Here is an 18,217-nt window from a genome sequence, read left to right as displayed (position 1 = left end):
TAAAAGGTCACCCCACAGCCTCAGATGCTTCGGGCAAAATAGCTCCAGCCTATTCAGCCTCTCCCTATAGCTCCAACTCCAGCAACATTCTTGCAAACATTTTCTGAACCCTTTCAAGTCTCACAACATCTTTCGTGTAGCAGGAAGACCAGAAGTGAATGCAGTTTTCCAATAATGGTCTCACCAATTCCTGTACAGCTGCAAAATGATCTCCCAACTCCTATATTCAATGCACTGACAAATAAAGGTCAAACACCTTCCTTACATTGTCTGTGTGCAACTCTACTTTCAAGGAAATATTAAATTGCACCCCTAGGTCTCTTTGTTCAACATCTCTCCCCAGAACCCTAACATCAAGTGTATAAGACTTCCTGTCCTGATTTGCCCGTCCAAAATGCAGCACCTCACATTTATCTAAATTAAACTCTATCGGCCATCCCTCAACCTACTGGCCCATCTGATCAAGGTCCCATTGTACTCTGAGATAACCTTCTTCACTGTCCACTATACCACTTTTGGTGTCTTCTGCAAACTTACTAACAATTCCTCCTATATTCACATCCAAATTGTTTATATAAATGACAAAGAGCAGTAGACCCAGCACCGATCCTTGCAGCACACTGCTGGTCACAGGCCTTCAGGCTGAAAAATAATCCTCCTCCACTAATCTCTCTCTCCTACCTTCAGAGCAATTTTGTGTCCAGATAGCTAGCTCTCCCTGGAATCTATGTGATCTAACCCTGCTAACCAGTCTACTTTGAGGACCCCTGACGAACACCTTGCTGAAGTTCACATCAACAACATCTACCATTCTGTCTTCATCAATCTCATCACTTCTTTAAAAACTCAGTCAAGTTAGTGAGACATTATTTCCCATCCACAATGCCATATTGATTATCCCTAATCAGTCCTGGACTTTCCAAATACATGTAAATCCTGTTCCTCAGAATTCCCTCCAACAACTTAACCACCACTGATATTAGTCTCACCAGTCTATACTTCCCCTGACTTTTCATCACCAACTTTCTTATATAACGGTGTCACATTAGACCACCTCCAGTCTTCCAGTACCTCACCTGTGGCTAGTTGTCAATGATACAAATATTTCAGCAAGGGACCAAGTAATCGCTTACCGAGCTTCCCACAAAGTTCTGAGATGCACCCGATCATGTCCCAGGGATTTATCCATCTTTGTGCATTTTACAACGTCCAGTGTCACCTCTTCTGTGATATGGACACCTTTCAATATATCACTATTTATTTCCCCAAGTTCTCTAGCTTTCATGTCCTTCTCCACAGTAAGTGGTGACTCAAAAATATTTGTTCAGTATCTCACCCGTCTCCTGCAGTTCCACACATAGACTGCTTTGTTTACCTTTAAGTGGTCCTAGTCTCTCCCCAGTTATTCTTTTGACTTTAAGGTACTTGTAGAATCACTATGGATTCGTCTTAACCTTCGGTTACACTCAATTATACTCAAGTTGCAAGACCACACAACAAATACTTTATGACTACCTCCTGAAGCAAACTACCTAGATTGCAAGATTAGAAATAAAATATTGCAGATGTTGGAAACCTGAAACAAACAGCACACTGGAGAAACCCAGCAGGTTTTGCAGCATCTGTGGAGAAAGAGTTAACATCAAGTCTGGTGAGACTCTTCTGAAGAAGGTATGACTCATGCACGTTCTAAAGATGTCTTACATTCTCAAAACGTTAACTTGTTTAACTCTTCAAAGATGCTGCCAGACCTGCTGAGTTTCTCCAGCATTCTGTTTCTTCTCCAGGTAACTGTCTCCCTACCTGATACTCTGCTGTTTCTTCAATTCAGATTCACAAGATCCTTGAGCTATAATTACTCATTGCAGATATGGTCACTGTGGATCACAATGATGTCAACCAGTTCTGTTATGCTACAGGTGCAACTTATCACCTATGCTGCCATCTTTAGCATTTAATCAATTAGATTTCAAGTTTAGCAGTTTCATTCAACTGTTATCTGTGCTTATTCTGAGCTGGAAAATCAATGCAACATTTATATCTCCCCAATACATATTTAAAACCACTGCTCACATTCAGAGAATAAAAGCCACCAAACAAGCTGTTTACAAGCTTTCTTAATTAAAGCACTGAATACTCAGTAGTTTCTGGAAGCTTGCGGGGGGGGGGGGGGGGGGGGGGGGGGGTGGGGGTGGGGAAGAGGAGGACAGGACCCCAGAAATAACAGCATCTCTCCTGTACCAACATCCTGTCTTTTCTGTACCAAAAACCTGCAAAATCAAAAGATCCACCTGCCTGCTCAAATGGACGCAGATCTCACTACCTTATTCCAAAGTGTAAAGGAATTATCCCTAGTTATATTGTCATACAGATGGAAACAGGTCCTTCAGTTCAACTCATCCATGTTGATCAGGTTTACCAAACTGAACCAGTCTTTTTGCTTGTGTTTGGCCCATATCCCTCTAAGCGTTTCCTATCCATGCACCTGTATAAATGTCTTTTAAATGCTGTAAATGTACCTGACTCTAACACGACTTCTGGCAGCTCATTCCATACATGAACCACCCCGTGTGTGGTCCCTTTTAAATCTTTCCTCTCTCCACTTAAACCTATGCCTTCTAGTTTTAGACTCGCCTATCCTGGGAAAAAGACCTTGGCTATTCATCTGATCCACCTAGTGTTCCTGTCAACATTTATACCTCAATCGCCATTGCAAAAATAGTTCAGTTGTTATTATACTGAATTTGTGAAAGCTTGTTGTGCAAAAATTGACTGCCAAATTTCTACATTAGGAGTGTAATTACAATTAAGGAGTAACTAATAGTCAGCAAAATGCTTTGGAACACCTTGTTGTCATGATAGACAACACAAAAACAATACTTTCTTCTGGTGAGATGATGATTTGTAAATTTTGCTCAGGTTATACTACAGTACTTTCTGTATAAATCTTAATGAGCTGATTCTAAAGTTTGTCAAGTTAAATTGATGCATTTGTTTTCTAAAATAATGAAATATGAATTGGGCAATTAGACAATTTGTTCCCACTTCCATAATGAAAGAGTTAATCATCCTTCTTACATATTACTTTGAAGTGACAATTATTAGAAACATAAAATTCATGACACAGGATGACACGTGACCCACATTATGTTACATGCATTTAAGTTGCACTGGCTGAGCGGTGTATTAATGTCGTTACTATACAAATTTGCATATTCATCCTACAACTCATATCAGAATCATTTTTCCCCAAACACATGGAAAATGTATACCTGTAACATGTTTCCTGGAATTCAATGTTACTCTGCCAAATACCGTTTCTAAATTGGCTGACGCCACTCACCAACATTGAACTTTAATTTGTGTGGCTCTGAATGGTAGCAGATGCATTTAAAACAACAGATTAGGAACTAATGTAAGCAAAGACCATTAGACATTTCACTGTTGATTATGCAAGTGATGGCTTAACTTTGTTTAATTTATATTGTGCGTGTTAAAGGGAGACAGACTTCTGGTTTAACTTGACAGTTGCTTTTAAAAGTATAATACTATGATGTTCAGAGGTCTGTCTGTATATATTTTACATCCCTTGAATGGAAAGTTGGGCAGTAGTTTAATGCGTTTACAAATGGTAGAATAAAAACTTCTGCGGTGTAGCAATAGGTGTCCAAAGACACAAAAGACAGAAAAAAACTAGAATATAGTCAGGTGAGTCAGTTGTTCCAGAAGGTAGAAGAAAGTTAAATCCTGTTCAGAAATTACAGCAAGGCTGCTGGAAACCGAGTTGAGGGTACTTCAGTGTTTGCTCTGAAGTTAAAGTAATAGTGAGGTTAGATTTTTTTTCAGTTTGCAATTTGTTTTAGATGTATCAGGAAGACACATCATCTGGAGAAAAAGCAGAGTGTGTGTAGAGATTCATCAGATGGAAATAATTGTGGATATGTCACACAGAGCAACAAATCTGTGTTGAGATAGGAGTAAATTTCTGGTGGGATATTGAGTCTTCAGGGATATTACTAGATGAGCGTTTGCTCGCTGAGCTGGAAGGTTAGTTTTCAGACATTTCGTCACCATTCAAGGTAACATCATCAGTGAGCCTCCGACGAAGCGCTGGTGTTATGTCCCGCTTTCTATTTAACATCAGTGCTTCATCGGAGGCTCACTAATGATGTTACCTAGAATGGGGACGAAACGTCTGAAAACTAAACTTCCAGCTCAGCGAGCAAACTCTCATCCAGAACCTCAACCTGAGCTACAAATCTTCTCAAAACTCGCTAGGGATATTACTGAAATTACTGTGAATTTGGATTTATTTGATGCTTGTAATGAGATCTTGCCAAACTATTTGTTTAGTATAATATAGTTCATGCTTTTCTTATTTTGTAAATATTTTATTCTTTATTATAAAGTATGCTGAAGGCTCTGATGAATGTGTTCAGTATCGGACCTCCATAGTTTAAAAAAACAATTACAGCAAACCATTCAGAGCTTCATTTTAGGATGTGACTTGCCCGATCTTAACATCAGCTGGAATCATACAAATACATCGAGTTGTCTTCATAATAAGTTTCAAAATAGAAATACAAGATTTTAAACAGAAGTCTACTAAGTAGTGCTCAAAACACATTAAAAATAATCAGCACCAACGTTCCAATGGTATTTGATGCATAGACCACACTGAGCATCATTTATGTCACACATCAGTGCAACATGGTTTACTCATGCTCGTATAGCACACTGCACCAACTCTCAATCTCCTTTTTAAACATGAAAAGTATGATTTTTGATCTGAGAAGTTAAAGAGGGATTCATAAATCTACTCCCCCTTTCGAACATAACCTGTCGAAGCAGAAACAGGCCATTCAAGACTATCAAGTGTGCTCCGCCATTCAACAAGTTGAACTCCATTTTCCCACCATTTCCCAACCTCCAATTCTCTGAGTGATTAACAATCTAACTAGAAAAGCAAAATACAATGTATGCTGGAAACCTGAATTAAAAACAGGAAGTAATCAGAGAAACTCAGCAGGTCCAGCTGCAACTGTGGAGCTAGGAACAGAGTTAATGCTTCAAGTCCAGTATAACTCTTCCTCAGAACTAAAAGAAACTGGAAAATGATGGTTGTAACGTCAGTGGCAGAGGAGGAGCAAGTGGAAAAAATGGTAAGCGGACAAAGTGAACAAAGTCAGTGATAATGGTGGTAAAGGACTGTCAGATGTAAGAGGTATAAATGTTAGCTCTGCAAAGGAGAAAATAGGTCCCACTCTGCTGAAAGCAAAGCTACCCACGTCGTGGAAGGTGGGGAACGCCACAACAATGGAATACAGAGGTCAATATCCACCAAGAGTGGCTCGGCAGCAGTACTACTGATCGAGCTGGTCAGGTCCTAAAGGACATAGCTGCTAGACTGGGTCTTCGGCAGATGGTGAGGGAACCAACAAGAGGGAAAAACATACTTGATTTCATCCTTACTAATCTGCCAGCTGCAGTTGCATCTGACCAGGACATTATCGGTAAGAGTGACCATCACACAGTCCTTCTGGAGACCAAGTCTCGCCTTCACATTGAGAATAACTTTCATCGTGTTGTATGGCACGATCACCATGCTAAATTGATCTAGCAACTCAAGACTGGGCATTCACGAGGTGCTATGACCATCAACAGCAATAGAACTGTACTCCAGCACAATGTGTAACCTCATGGCCCAACATATTCCCCACTCAACCATTACCATTGATCCAGGGGACACTGCAGGAGGGCATGCCAGGAGCAGTACCAGGCATTCCTGAAGATGTGATATCAACCTGGTGAAGCCACCAAACAGGGCTACTTACATGCCAAACAGTGAAAGCAGCAAATGACAGACAGGGCAAAGCAATCCCACAACCAATGGATTCGATCTAACCTCTGCGGTCCTGCCACATCCAGTCATGAATGTGATAGACATTAAACAACTCATTGGAACAGTTGGCTCCACAAATATCCCATCCTCAATGATGGAACAGCCCAGAACATCAGTGCAAAAGATAAGGCTGAAGTATTCACAGCAATCTTCAGGCAGAAGTGCCAAGTGGATGATCCATCTCCACCTCCTCCAATAGCCTCCAACATCACAGACACCAGTCTTCAGCTAATTCGATTCACTCCACGTGATATCAAGAAATGGTTGGAGACATTGGATGCTGCAAAGGCAACATTCCAGCAATAGTACTGAAGACTTGTGATCCAAAACTTGCTGCTCTCTTAGCCAAGCTGTTCCAGTACAGTTATAAAAAAACAAAAGAACTGTGGATTCTGTAAATCAGAAACAAAGACAAAGTTGCTGGAAAAGATCAGCAGGTTTGGCAGCATCTGTGAAGGAAAAAACAGAGGTAACGTTTCGGGTTTGGTGACCCTTCAAGCGTTCCAACAATGTGGAAAATTGCCCAAGTATGTCCCGTACATAAAATGCCGGACAAAAATCAAACTAAGCCAAATACTGCCCCCTCAGTCTACTCTCAATCACCTGTAAAGTGATGTAAGGTATCACCAACAGTGCTATCAAGCAGCACCTGCTCACAAATAGCCTACTTGGTGATGCCCAATTTGGATTCTGCTAGAGTCACTCAGCTGAGGTGAGAATGACAGCCCTTGGTATCAAGCCTGTATTCAACAGAGTTCGGCATCAAGAATCCCAAGCAAAACTGGAATCAATGGGTATCAGGGGGCAAACTCTCCAGTGGTTGGAGTCATAATTGACACATAGGAAGATGGTCATGGTTGTTAGAGATCAGTCATCTCAGCTCCAGGACCTCGGAGGGTAACAGGCCCAATCATCTTCAGCTGCTTCATAAAATAACTTTCCCTCTATCATAAGGTGAACAGCGGAGATATTTGCAAATGATTGCACAATATTCAGCACCATTCCTGACTCCTCAGATACTGAAGCAGTCCATGTTCAAATGCAACAAGATCTGGACAATATCCAGGCTTGGACTAATAAGCGGCAAGTGACATTCACGCCACAAAAATACCAGGCTATGACCATCACCAATAAGAGACAGACAATCTAACCGCCGCCCACTGACATTCAATGGTATTACCATCACTGAATTTCCCCCAACTATCAACATCTTAAGTCTTATCATTGCCCAGAGATTTAACTAGACTCATCACATAAAACAATAGCCACAAGAACTAGCCAGAAGCTAAGAATACTGTGGTAAGTAACTCACCTCTTGACTCCTCAAAGCCTGTCAACCATCTACAAGGCAGAAATCAGGAGTTTGATGGAATACTCCCCACTTGCATGGATGAGTGTAGCCCCAACGACACAAGAATCTTGACACCATCTAAGTCAAAGCAGCCCACTTGATTTGCACTATATCCACAAGCATCCACTCCCTCCACCACCAACGCTCAGTAGCAGTGGTGTGTACTATTTACAAGATGCACTGCAGAAATTCACCACAGATCCTCAGACAGCACCTTGCATACCCACGACCACTTCCATCTAGAAAAACATGGGCAGCAGACTTATGGGAACACCATCGCTTCCAAGCTCCCCACCAAGCCACTCACCATCCTTACTTGGAAATATATCACCATTCCTTCACTGCCGCTCTTGGATATAGTGCCAATCAAGCAGGCTGCTCAAAATCCTGGAAATCCACCAAGTCTCCTCCCCACCTCCCAAACCCGGCCCATTAGTGTTGTGGGTCAAGCCACAGGAGGAGAACTGCAGTGGTTCAAGAAGGCAGTCACAATCACCTTCTCAAGGGCAACCAGGGATGGGCAAGAAATGTTGGCTAGCCAGTGACGCCCACGTCCCACAAATGATTATAACAAAACACTAGCTGTGGAACTCAACAGTGTTTTAGAGGCTGTAAAGTGCCTATGTGGAAAGGAGGTGCTCTCCTCCAGCTTGTGTTGAGTTTTGCTGGAACACAGCAGCAAACCAAGGACAGAAGCATCCATCTCAGCTCTGAGATGCCAACTTTATCTCAGCCTTGAAAATACTAATCAACGAAGCTTCGACTGTCTTCTATGGTAAAGAATTTCACAAACTGACTACCCTCAGGGGAAAAAAATGACAACAGAACAGGCAATCCAATCCCACAAAAAGCTACTCTAATCAAGTAAAACATTCATAATACATCATGGTCTCAAATCCATCAGCAGCAATAACAGCAACAAGTAATAAGCCAACAATGCCAAAATGGAATGACGTCCTCATCTAGGATTAACATGCATGGATTTCGTGATGATCTCCATTTGGAGTTCTGTACAAAAATGGCACATTACCCAAAAACAACCAATTAATCCCATGAAATCTATTCTTGGCCAGGATGATCCACAGAAAGGACTTCATTTTTACAGTTTACGATTGAAGTAAAACACAAGAACATCATTTATTACACTAACCCGTTTTCTTTCTAACTACATCTGCTGGAACACTTCAGGTTTTCTATTGCAGGCACCATTCATAAAGCATTATGGTTTAGTCAGGATTTAAAAGTGACATTACAACACAATGCATACGCGCAAAACACATGACAGCAACATAAGACAGTAGAAAGCCTCAGCAACTTTACTACCTGTAGAAAGAGAAAACGTGCAATACACAACTATTTCCAAAAACATTTGAGATGCCTGCTCTTCTTTGTGTGGACTCGCAGTGTTGGACTGGGTTGGATAAGGTCAGAAGTCTAGGACCCGTGGGCACAGCCTTAAAATTAGAGGGGGTAATTTAAAATTGAAATGAGACGACATTTCTTCAGCCAGAGTGTGCTGGGCTTGTGGAATTCATTGCCATGGAGTGCAGTGGAGACCGGGACGTTGGATGCCTTCAAGGCAGAGATCGACAAATTCTTGATCTCAGAAGGTATCAAGGGCTACGGGGAGAGTGCAGGGAAGTGGAATGCCCATCAGCCATGATTTAAATGGCGGAGTGGACTTGATGGGCTGAATGGTCATACTTCCACTCCTATGTCTTATGTCATATGTCACCGGGTTATAGTCCAAGAGGTTTATCTGAAAATACAAGCTTTCAAAGTACCTGACAAAGGTGCTGCACTCCAAAAGCTTGTGATTTCAAATAACCCTGTTGGACTACAGCCTGGTGTTGACTTCTGACCATCTCCTGTATCAACATACTTTTATTCCCTAATTACCTCTTCAACCTGCATTTTGCACATGAAGTGAAAAAGTAAAAGCAAAGTCCTAATGTCAAAAACAATCAATTTAAGACAACATTAACTAAAATGAAACTTAGCCAGTTGTTGTATTTAATACTCGGTACTAAAATAACAGGGAATAAGTAACTAAAATGGGAATAAATAACTAAATAAATCAAATCTAATAGAAAGATGGCATAACTGAATAAACTCTACAACGTTTTTACAACTTTACAAAATATCCTAACAATTGAATTGGCAGTAGCTGATGGGAGAATACAGAGTTAACATCTCTATCAGACTCATCATTGAATTCTGATGAAGGATCACTGGGTTTGAAACGTTAAATCTGTTTTGTCCCCACAAATGCTTCCAGACCTGCTGAGTTTCTCCAGCAATATCCATTTGTGTTTCATATCTCCAGCACCTGCAGTTTTTTGTTTATACTGTTTTAGTTATAATTGCTAAGTTTTTTTGCACAATTTAGCCAGTCAAAGACAGAAGTGGGAAGTTGTGCCAGTCAAAGACAGAAGTGGGAAGTTGTGTGTGGACCCTGTGGAGATTGGAGAGGAGCTAAATGATTATTTCTCATCTGTTTTCACTGAGGAACAGGAGAACATTGTAGAGGAGATGACTGAGTTACGGACTACAAGAATTGAAAGGATTAAGGTTAGTAAGGAGGAAGTGTTATCAATCCTAGAAGGTGCAAAGGTAGATAAGTCCCCTGGGCCAGATGGGATTTTTCCGAGGATTGTCTGGGAAGCTAGGGAGGTGGTGGCGGAGCCTTTGGCCTTGATCTTTGAGTCCTCATTGTCTACTGGTTTAGTACCAGAGGACTGGAGGATTGCAAATGTTGTGCCCTTGTTCAAGAAGGGCAGTAGGGATGACCCAGGTAATTATAGACCTGTGAGCCTTACATCTGTTGTAGGAAAAATTTTGGAAAGGGTTATAAGAGATAGGATTTATCATCATCTAGCAAGCAACAATTTGATTGGAGACAGTCAGCATGGATTCGTCAAGGGCAGATCGTGTCTCACAAACCTCTGAGTTTTTTGAGAAGGTGGCCAAGCATGTGGATGAGGGTAGGGCAGTTGACGTGGTGTACATGGACTTCAGTAAAGCCTTCGATAAGGTTCCACATGGTAGGCTATTGGAGAAAATACAGAGGCACGGGATTGAGGGAGATTTAGTTTGGATTAGAAACTGGTTTTCTGTAAGAAGGCAACAAGTGGTGGTTGATGGAAAATATTCAGCCTGGAGTCCGGTTACTAGTGATGTGCCTCAAGTATCTGTTTTGGGACCACTGCTGTTTGTCATTTTTATAAATGACTCGGACGCAGGCATTGATGGATGGGTTAGTAAGTTTGCAGATGTCACTAAAGTTGGTGGAGTGGTGGACAGTGTGGAAGAATGTTGCAGGTTGCAGGGAGACTTGGATAAACTGCAGAATTGGGCCGAAAGGTGGCAAATGGAGTTCAATACGGATAAATGTGAGGTGATTCACTTTGGGAGGAATAATAGGAAGGCAGAATACCGGGTCAATGGAAAGATTCTTGGTAGTGTAGATGTGCAGAGGGATCTTGGTGTCCATGTACATAGATCCCTAAAAGTTGCCACCCAAGTTGATAGTGCTGTTAAGAAGGCTTACGGTGTTTTAGGTTTTACTGGTAGAGGGATCGAGTTCCAGAGCCGTGATGTCATGCTGTAACTGTACAAAACGCTAGTGGGGCCTCACGTGGAACATTGAGTGCAGTTCTGGTCGCCCTATTACAGGAAGGATGTGGAAGCATTGGAGAAGGTGTAGAGGAGATTTACCAGGATGTTGCCTGGTCTGGAACGCCGGCCCTATGAAGAAAGGCTGACGGACTTGGGTCTGTTCTCATTGGAGAGAAGGAGGCTAAGAGGGGATTTAATAGAGACATACAAGATGATCAGAGGATTAGATAGGGTGGACAGTGAGAGTCTTTTTCTGAGGATGATGACTTCAGCTTATACAAGGGGGCATAGCTGCAAATTGAGGGGTGATAGATTTAAGACAGATGTCAGAGGCAGGTTCTTTACTCAGAGAGTGGTAAGGGCGTGGAGCACCCTGCCTGCCAATGTAGTTAACTCAGCCACATGAGGGGCATTTAAACAGTCCATGGATAAGCATATGGATAATGATGGGATAGTGTGGGGGGGGGGGGGGGGTGAGGGCTTAGATTAGTTCACAGGTCAGTGCAACATCGAGGGCCAAAGGGCCTGTTCTGTGCTGTATTGTTCTCTGTTCTAATTCTGCATCATTGGGAAAATGCTAGCTTTTCCTCAATAACCTTTACATAATTTCAAGTATTAAAAAGTCATGCAAAACAAAAATATATTTCAAAGATATAAATGATAATGGCAGTGCACAGTGCTCATACAGCATTTGCTTCTTAAGAGTAATTTCTAAAACAGATCTTATATACAACTGTTAAATGTTCATGTGCTAATCTGCAGTGGGACCTGACACATCATACATTTCTTTCTCCATTGTTCCACACGTAGTCCTACGCTTAATTCTGGATTCATCGAGTTTTTACCCAAAAGTTTGTTATGCAAACCTTTATTGAGAATTTGAGTTTAACTGAACTGTCAGAGGTGATCATCTATTTATGTGATCTGGAACTTTTTCCAAACAAATGCAGAACAGCATATTTCCTTCCAAAAGCAATCTGGCTGGTTTTAGTTCTTCTACAGCATTCCTCCACATTATACCTCATTATTTTAGTCATCGCTGATGGGCTAAGATGCCACAGTCAGTTTTCGTGTCATTTTTAAGTACATTTACTTTCAGTTCCTTCCAGTCCTGTAGGACCTCATCAACCTTTTCAAATCCTTTGATATTTATCATACCATCCTATAGAAGTCTTCATTTATTTTCCTTCCAGAATCCTAGGACAAATGCCAGGACACGTATTAGTCTTCAATCATTTTAGTTTATCAAATACTTCTATAAAGAAAAGGATTGAAAAACTAGTAATATCTTCTGCTGTATTTTATTCCTCCTATTGAACTTACAGAAAGAATTCCATTGGATTTTTATATTTGATTCATTACTTCAATGCTAATGTAACATGTAAAATTCCTTCCTAGCTCTTTTCTGCCATTAGGCAGTACTAGAATCTGGAGTTTTGATCAACTTTGATAGCAAGGAAGAAGGTTCAATCATGCCTTTGAAAACTCTTTCATCTTTCTAAAAACATTAATTTGGAGACAGTCAATAACAATACAGCTAATAACCGATATGTTAGAAGGAGCAGATTTGTTGCACTTGAGGGCAGAAAGGTAGCAATGTAGAGGCGATATCACTAGACCATTAAAATCAGAGGTCGTGGTTAATACCTTGGGGGCTTGGGTTCCAAAGTTAAAATTTACTAATTGACAAAATATCAGTAATTCAAAGCTAGCTCATTATAAGTAAATTATTGTTGTTCTAACTCATCAGATTCTTTAGGGAAATTGCCATTTTACTTGGTCTGCTGTAGCAATGACTTCAGACCCAAACCAATGTGGTTGACTCTAAAATGCTCTCTAAAATAGCCTAACATGCCATTCAGTTCAAGGGGATTTAGGGATGAACAATATATGCTGGCCAAGTCAGAGATATCCATATTCCATAAAGAATTCAGGTGTTCAAAATTATGAACAATTTTGACAGGTAATGAATTATATTCTATTTCCACTAGTTCATATGTCATTAAGATTCACAATTTCAAGACTGTCAGCAAGAGAGCTATGAGTGAGATGAAGAGAAATTGTGTCACTCAGCGGGGTGCTAGGGTCTTAGAATGCACTCCCTAGGAGAGTGGGATAGGCAGATTCTAAAGGAGGTTTCAAGAGAGAGCTGGATATATATTTGAAAGTGATTAATTTAAAAGCAATGGAGATTGGGCTGGAGAATGCGACTAGCTGCAGAGTTCTTTCAGGAGGTCAAATGGCCTCCATCTAAGCAACAGTCAGCAGTGAAGCCAGGCAAGCCCAGGTAGCGGTCAGTGGCAAATCGGGGAGAACCCAGCTGACAGTTGGCAACAAAGCCTGGCGTTTCCGGATGGTGGTCAGTAGTAAAGCCTGGTAACCCAAACGACAGTCGTGGGGAAGCGGCAGTTGGCAGTGAAGCCTGGCAAGCCTGAATGGCGGTCAGCTGCAACACGGTGGGTCGACACCATAGCAGCTGGAGATCCCAGGCCGGACTTGGCCCAGTGTGGGTGAAAGTGTACCCAGCACGGATGCAAGCGAGCCCTCAGGGGGAGAGCCCAGATTGGATCATCTGTGGGCCTACGGCTTAAGAAAGGGCTGTAATGTTTAACTTTTAATTTCACTTCTTTACAATTCTTCTTAATATAAAGTAGAAAAATAATGTGGAATTTGTTAAGCTTATTTACTTTTCTATTTTTGTACCTAAAATGTAACTGGGAATGGGGACATTGTACACTTCTTGTTGTACTCCTGAACCTCTACTTGAGCACATGTGACAATTAAACCTAAATCTAAATGTATCATCTGTGCTGTAAAATCTAGGATTTTCTGAATGCAGAAAAATATAGCAAGTTCTCATTGAGAATAAATTAGATGGAGATTACATGAGTTCAACAGAGTAACTTCACTTCTATTCTCAAGAAAACTATTGTCTATTAGTGGAATCAAGGGTCAATGGGATAAGGCAGGAACAGGATATTGATTGTGGATGATCAGCCATGATCATAATGAATGGTGGTGCTGGCTCGAAGGACTGAATGGCCTACTCCAGCACCTATTGTCTATTGTCTAAAACATGATCAATGCAGCACTTTCAACAGCAATCAATTTTGCATTTTCAATGCATATTGTAGTTGTGCAGCAGACTTCATTAGCATGGTCAAGAGTGAAAATCTTGTGTTAAATACAGAATGAGATATTCCATCAGAGATGATGGGAACTGCAGATGCTGGAGAATCCAAGATAACAAAGTGTGGAGTTGGATGAACACAGCAGGCCAAGCAGCATCTTAGGAGCACAAAAGCTGATGCTTCGGGCCTCGACCCTTCATCAGAGAGGCTCTCTGATGGAGGGTCTAGGCCCAAAACGTCAGCTTTTGTGCTCCTAAGATGCTGCTTGGCCTGCTGTGTTCATCCAGCTCCACACTTTGTTATCTTATATGAGATATTCCATCTTTTGCTCCCTGCTTTTTAAACAGGAGGATCTTGGGAAAGACATGAAAGAGGAAATGTGCATGGAAATTACTCAGATAAATGTGGTGGTGGGGGGGGGGGTGGAGGAAGTAATTTGGTTTGATGACATAGATTAGAAGCAGGAAAAGTGTTTTTGAAAAAAGAATTTTCTTGTTTGGCATATTCCTAACAAAGGAGGAGTTCCCCGAGTTCTGGCTCTGGGGAATGTGATGGGTCAAGAGGATCAAGTATGAGTTTAGGAACTTTTGGGTAACAGCTATCACAGTGAAATTCAAGTTAGCCATTGGAAATGAAAATCAGCAATTTAGAGTAAGAACACCAAATTGGAGGAGGGTGAAAACAGATCTGCTCTTGATGAATTAAAGATTGACAGGTGAAATTGAAATGGAACAATGGGCTAGCTTTGAAGAGACAGTCGGAGTTACATTGCTCACAGAGGGAAATGCAAAGCCAGGAGCACAGTAAGGAGAATGATAACACAATAAGATGAAGCAGAAAAAAAAACAAACCAGATAACCAACAGCAGGTTTATAATACCTGTAAAAATGCAGGCTGAATACAGATATTTTAGACAGGAAGTGGAAAAAGAAAATCAATGACAATGAGAGAGAATGAAAAGAGCTACTGGTAAGTTTGCAGATGACATGATAATTGGAGTTGTGGATAATGAGAAAAGATATCAAAAGATGCAGAGATAGTAGGAACTGCCCGTCTGTCTTCCATCCCACCTACCCGCCCCTCCCTCCTCACTGACCAACCCCCATCCCAACTCCCTAACTACACTCACCTTTATTGGCTTCATCCCCGCCTCCTTGACCTGTCCATCTTCTCTCCACCTATCTGCTCCACTATCCATCTTCTATCACCGCTACACCCGCCCATTTATTTCAGAGCCCCCTTCCCCTCCCCATCATTTCTGAAGAAGGGTGCAGCCCTGAAACATCAGCTTTCCTGCTCCTCTGATGCTGCCTGGCCTGCTGTGTTCATCCAGTTCCACACCTTGTGATCAAAACATGCAGATATAAATCAGCTGGAAAGTTGGATGCAGAAATGGCAGGTGGAGCTTAATCTGGACAAGTGTGAAGTGATGCATTTTGGGAGGTCAAATGCAAGAGGAAAAAGTGTACTGTAAAAAGCTGAACCCTGAGGAGGATTAATATACAACGCAATCTTGAGTCCATGTTCAGAGATCCCTGAAAGTGGCAAGACGAGTGGATAAGGTGACAATAAAGGCATATGGCTTGCCTTCATTGATCAGGGCATTGTGTATAAAAGTTGGCAAGTCGTGTCACAACTGTGTAAGACTTTGGCCAGACCAGTTTTTGAAAACTGAGTGCAGTTCTGGTTATAGCACAAAAGGAAGGATGGAGAGGTTTTGGAGAGGATGCAGAAGTGCTTTACCAGGATGTTGCCTGGATTAGAATGTATTAGTTGTAAGGAGAGATTGGACAAACTTGGATTGTTTTCACTGAGGCACTGAAGGCTGAGGAGTGACGACAATGAAAGGGATGGACACAATTGACAATCGCAGTCACTTCTGAAGAGCGGAAATGTCAAATCCTATGGGGACAGGGAGAAAGTTTAAAAGGAGATGTGCAAAGACAGGTTTTTTTTTAAAAAACAGTGAGTATAGTAGGTACATGGAACATGATGCCAGGGGAAGTGGTAGAAGCAGATACGATAACAATGTTTAAGAGGCATTTGAAAGAAACATGGGGTGACATGGAGGTTCGGTGGTTAGCAGTGCTGCATCAAACTGCCAGAGACCCGAGCGCGATTCTACTCTCGGGCGACTGTCTGCACGGCGCGTGTGTGTGTGTGGGGGGGGGTGGGGGGGGTGGGGGGGGGTGGGGGGGGGTGGGGGGGGGGTGGGGGGGGTGGGGGGGGGTGGGGGGGGTGGGGGGGGGTGGGGGGGGTGGGGGGGGTGGGGGGGGGTGGTGTGTGTGGGGGGGGTGGGGGGGGGGTGGTGTGTGTGGGGGGGGGTGTGTGTGTGGGGGGGTGTGTGTGTGTGGGGGGGTGGTGTGTGTGGGGGGGTGGTGTGTGTGGGGGGGTGGTGTGTGTGGGGGGGGGTGGTGTGTGTGGGGGGGGTGGTGTGTGTGGGGGGGGTGGTGTGTGGGGGGGGTGGTGTGTGTGGGGTGTGTGTGTGTGTGAGGGGTGTGTGTGTGAGGGGTGTGGTGTGTGAGGGGTGTGGTGTGTGAGGGGTGTGGTGTGTGAGGGGTGTGGTGTGTGAGGGGTGTGGTGTGTGAGGGGTGTGGTGTGTGTGTGTGTGAGGGGTGTGGTGTGTGTGTGTGGGGTGTGTGTGTGTGTGGTGGGGTGTGTGTGTGTGTGGTGGTGTGTGTGTGTGTGGTGGTGTGTGTGTGTGGGGTGGTGTGTGTGTGTGGGGTGGTGTGTGTGTGTGGGGTGTGTGTGTGTGTGGGGTGTGTGTGTGCCGGGGGGGTGTGTGTGTGCCGGGGGGGTGCGTGTGTGTGTGGGGTGTGGTGTGTGTGTGTGTGGGGTGGTGTGTGTGTGTGGGGTGGTGTGTGTGTGTGGGGTGGTGTGTGTGTGTGGGGTGGTGTGTGTGTGTGGGGTGGTGTGTGTGTGTGGGGTGTGTGTGTGTGTGGGGTGTGTGTGTGTGTGTGTGTGTGTGTGGTGTGTGGTGTGTGGTGTGTGGTGTGTGGTGTGTGTTGTGTGTGTGTGTGTGTGTTGTGTGTGTGTGTGGGGTGTGTGTGGGGTGTGTGTGTGTGGGGTGTGTGTGTGTGAGGGGTGTGGTGTGTGTGTGTGTGAGGGGTGTGGTGTGTGTGTGTGGGGTGTGTGTGTGTGTGGTGGTGTGTGTGTGTGGGGTGGTGTGTGTGTGTGGGGTGCGTGTGTGTGTGTGGGGTGCGTGTGTGCCGGGGGGGTGCGTGTGTGCCGGGGAGGTGCGTGTGTGTGTGGGGTGTGTGTGTGTGAGGGGTGTGGTGTGTGTGTGTGTGAGGGGTGTGGTGTGTGTGTGTGTGGTGGTGTGTGTGTGTGGGGTGGTGTGTGTGTGTGGGGTGGTGTGTGTGTGTGGGGTGCGTGTGTGTGTGTGGGGTGCGTGTGTGTGTGTGGGGTGCGTGTGTGCCGGGGGGGTGCGTGTGTGCCGGGGGGGTGCGTGTGTGCCGGGGAGGTGCGTGTGTGTGTGGGGTGTGGTGTGTGTGTGTGGGGGGTGTGTGTGTGTGGGGTGGTGTGTGTGTGTGGGGTGGTGTGTGTGTGTGGGGTGCGTGTGTGTGTGTGGGGTGCGTGTGTGTGTGTGGGGTGCGTGTGTGCCGGAGGGGTGCGTGTGTGCCGGGGGGGTGCGTGTGTGCCGGGGAGGTGCGTGTGTGCCGGGGAGGTGCGTGTGTGTGTGGGGTGTGGTGTGTGTGTGTGGGGTGGTGTGTGTGTGTGGGGTGTGTGTGTGGGGTGTGTGTGTGGGGTGTGTGGTGTGTGGTGTGTGGTGTGTGGTGTGTGGTGTGTGTGTGTGTGTGGTGGTGTGTGTGGGGTGTGTGTGTGTGGGGTGTGGTGTGTGTGTGTGTGAGGGGTGTGGTGTGTGTGTGTGGGGTGTGTGTGTGTGTGGTGGTGTGTGTGTGTGGGGTGGTGTGTGTGTGTGGGGTGCGTGTGTGTGTGTGGGGTGCGTGTGTGTGTGTGGGGTGCGTGTGTGCCGGGGGGGTGCGTGTGTGCCGGGGGGGTGCGTGTGTGTGTGGGGTGTGGTGTGTGTGTGTGGGGTGGTGTGTGTGTGTGGGGTGGTGTGTGTGTGTGGGGTGTGTGTGTGGGGTGTGTGTGGTGTGTGTGGTGTGTGGTGTGTGGTGTGTGGTGTGTGGGTGTGGTGGTGTGTGTGTGTGTGGGGTGGTGTGTGTGTGTGTGGGGTGGTGTGTGTGTGGGGTATGGGGTGTGTGTGTGTGT

General features: G+C 44.2%; 1 protein-coding gene across 1 annotated transcript in view; it reads right to left on the bottom strand.

Moving 5' to 3' along the window:
• Window positions 1-4,329: 4,329 nt before the first annotated feature.
• The window catches only part of dhx29 (DEAH (Asp-Glu-Ala-His) box polypeptide 29), a 126,892-nt gene continuing 113,004 nt past the window's right edge, over window positions 4,330-18,217 (bottom strand). Inside the window, exon 28 of the mRNA XM_048541874.2 lies at window positions 4,330-12,068. The gene's annotated coding sequence lies outside the window, so the exon portion shown is untranslated. The remainder of the gene's footprint in view (window positions 12,069-18,217) is intronic.

This window comes from Stegostoma tigrinum, chromosome 1 (genome assembly GCF_030684315.1).
Source record: "Stegostoma tigrinum isolate sSteTig4 chromosome 1, sSteTig4.hap1, whole genome shotgun sequence".
Lineage (NCBI taxonomy): Eukaryota > Metazoa > Chordata > Chondrichthyes > Orectolobiformes > Stegostomatidae > Stegostoma > Stegostoma tigrinum.
Note: the sequence above shows the minus strand (reverse complement) of the source record. Positions and strands in the feature narration are given on the sequence as shown.